The sequence below is a fragment of the Chinchilla lanigera genome, unplaced genomic scaffold, assembly GCF_000276665.1.
Source record: "Chinchilla lanigera isolate Chin_1 unplaced genomic scaffold, ChiLan1.0 scaffold00179, whole genome shotgun sequence".
NCBI classification, from domain to species: domain Eukaryota; kingdom Metazoa; phylum Chordata; class Mammalia; order Rodentia; family Chinchillidae; genus Chinchilla; species Chinchilla lanigera.
This window is the reverse complement of record NW_004955580.1, coordinates 868,345-871,223: the sequence shown is the minus strand read 5'-3', so window position 1 is coordinate 871,223 and position 2,879 is coordinate 868,345.

Genomic DNA, 2,879 nt, shown 5'->3' with positions numbered 1-2,879 from the left:
TCTTGTTGGCCGCATCCCCGCCCCGCGCCCTCCCCGCGCCCAGCCCGGTTCGGACCGGCGAGAAAGCCTTAATTGGTAATATCGCCCGGGAGCCGGGGGCGCGGGGGGGTGTGTGCGGGGGCGCGCCAAGAGCTCGGGCGCCCTGGCCGCCCGGCGACGCCGCCCCTGGGATGAGCTCAGCGCTCCGCGAGGCCGCTGGGGCGCGGGGGATGGGGTGGGGGGGGTGGGGGCAGCGCCTCAGGGTCTGCTAGGCCACGTCCAGGCGACCTCAAGGGTACAGCATGGCCTTCCTTGGTTGCACAGCCCGGGTACCAAGGCCACCTCCTGCAGGGAGCAACCCTCAGTCATGACCTTCTGGCCCTACCCTAAGCCCAAGCTGGCCACACTCAGCCCCCAGGCAAGGGGCAACATTTGCCGGCAACGAGGATGGACAAACCTCCAGGCTGCGCAGATGCGGCCCTTGAGGACAGGAACCTCTCAGCACCACTACTGTAGCCTCAAAACCTGGGGTGTGCATTGGGACATAGCCACACCCAGGCACTGGCAGGCTCCCGCTTCCTTGCGCCCATTTCCTGATAGCTTCAGATTCAGCTCAAATGCCACTTCCTACCGGGAGGCCACATTGAGCAGCATCATTTTAACATTTGTGTGCAATAGGAGCTACATTTTACATCCTGAGCCTGTGTGTGTGTATGAGAGAGAGAGACAAAATGACACTTTTGGTAGTGTCTAAAAAGAGAGTACGGTGTGGTGGCATATGGCTGTCATCCCAGCTCAGAAGACTGAGGCAGGAGGATCACCACTCATTTGAGGTCACCGTGGACTACACGGGGAGGAGCTGGGCGTGGTGGCGCATGCCTGTAATCCCAGCACTCGGGAGGCTGAGGCAGGAGGATCGTTGTGAGTTCGACGCCAGCCTGGGCTACAAAGTAAGCTCAAGGCCAGCCTGAACTGCATAGCGAGACCCTGTCTCAAAAAGACAAAGAAAATAAAAAACAAAAAACAAAAAAACAAAAGGAGGAAGGAAAAGGAAATAGAGGAATAGGGAGGAAAGCTAGGAGTTTGGTGACAGCAGCCCGGTGAGTTTGGTCCACAGTTTAATATGATGGGCAAGGTGCTCGGCAGGGCTGCTGGCTTGTCTAGCTCTGTTGATGTTTCACACCCTCACTCGACATGGCAGCCTCCTATGGGAGCCCTCCCTGGGGAGGCCAGAGGCCGATCTTCACTTGGGACACCAGGGGGCCCATGAGGTGGTTGCACTGGGGTTCCTGGTCGAGGCAGTTGAGCCAGGGGTAGACTAAGTTGTGGAGCACAGAAGAGGGCGTGGCTATGTGGCTGAGACCTAGGCCCTACTGCATTTAAATTCTGCACAAAAGTGCCACCCACTGCGCATACTCTGAACACAGGCCATTCTGTGCCCCAGCTTGTGCCAGGTCTAGTGGGAAGGAGGGTTTGTGTCATACCAACTGTTCCCTACTGAAGATCTTTGTTATTGTTGTTGTTGTTTTTTCCGGTACTGGGAACCGAACTCACGACCTTGCACTTGCCAAGCAGGCGCTGTGTCTCTGAGCTAAATCCCCAGCCCCTTGAAGATCTTAATAAAGACATCTTTTTCCATGTGTTGAAGAACTGCCATTCTTTCTATACAGTGTCTTGCTATGTAGTTGAAGCTGGCCTTGAACCCATTATGTAGCCCAGGCTGGCCTTGAACTCACAGTAACCCTCCTGCCTCTGCCTCCTGAGGGCTGTGATGCCAGGTGTGCACCACCATGCTTGGTAAGAAATGTAGACTTTTTCCCTTCTAACTTTAGTCTTGCTCGGATTGCAAGTTTTACCATGCACAGTTTAGAAGCCATTGCCATCCTTAAAACTCACTTTTTTTTTTTTTTTTTTTTTTGGTACTGGGAATCGACCTCACGACCTTGCGCTTGCCAGGCAGGCGCTGCACAACTGAGCTATATCCCTGACCCCAAACTCACTTTTCTTATTCTTGACTCAGAATTGGCTGCTCCCAGACTCTTTCACCCTGGCTGCACAATCCTACCTTGCTTGTCCTTCCCAGGAAGAGCTCCCCAAAGGCCCCCAGAATGCCCCTTGGGGGGCTCCTGCCTGAGAGGTCTCTGTGCCCAGCCAGAGGACAGGGTTGGCTGAGCAGTGTTTCCTGGGGCCCTGGGAAGAGCCTCACCCATGGTGGACCTAGTTCCTCTCTGGGTGATGGTGGGGTGGTCTCAGGTCTGGTGGGCAGTGGCTGCTCTGGCTTCTGGTCCAACATGGAGCTGTGCTGCCATGAGGCCAGATTTAGGCTTTGGGTCCCATGGGGTGGGCAGAGGAGGGCCACCACAATTCAGCTTCACAGCACCATCAACAAGGGACCATGCTATGGGCAACAGGGTGTGGGACCCACAAGGCAGAGGCTGAGGCAGGTGTATATAGGGCACTCCCTTGGGAGAAGACAGACCTAGAATTCCTTGACCTCATAAGGAAACGGCTGGGATGTGTACAGGGAGGGGTGCTGTGTGCACTCCACACACAGGCCTCTGGGAGAGGGGCCAGCTTGCAGAAGGGGGTGTGGAGAGGTGCTGGAGTGCTGGATTCTGCCCAAACTGAAAAGTCCATGAGGCAACGGCCCATGGCCTAGAGCCCACACTGTCATCCCCCTGCCATACAGTGTCTTTGAAGCCTGAAAGCCTCTTTCCCGGTTGCTAGGGACACAGCAGGGTGTTGTCTTTAAGACTGAGCCAAGTGGGCATGGTAGTGCATGCTCTTCATCCCAGCACTAAGGAAGCTGAGGCAGGAGGGAGGATCACCACAAGTTCGAGGCCAGCCTGGGCTACATAAAAGAGTTTAAGGCCAGCTTGAATGTCATAGTGAGACCCTGT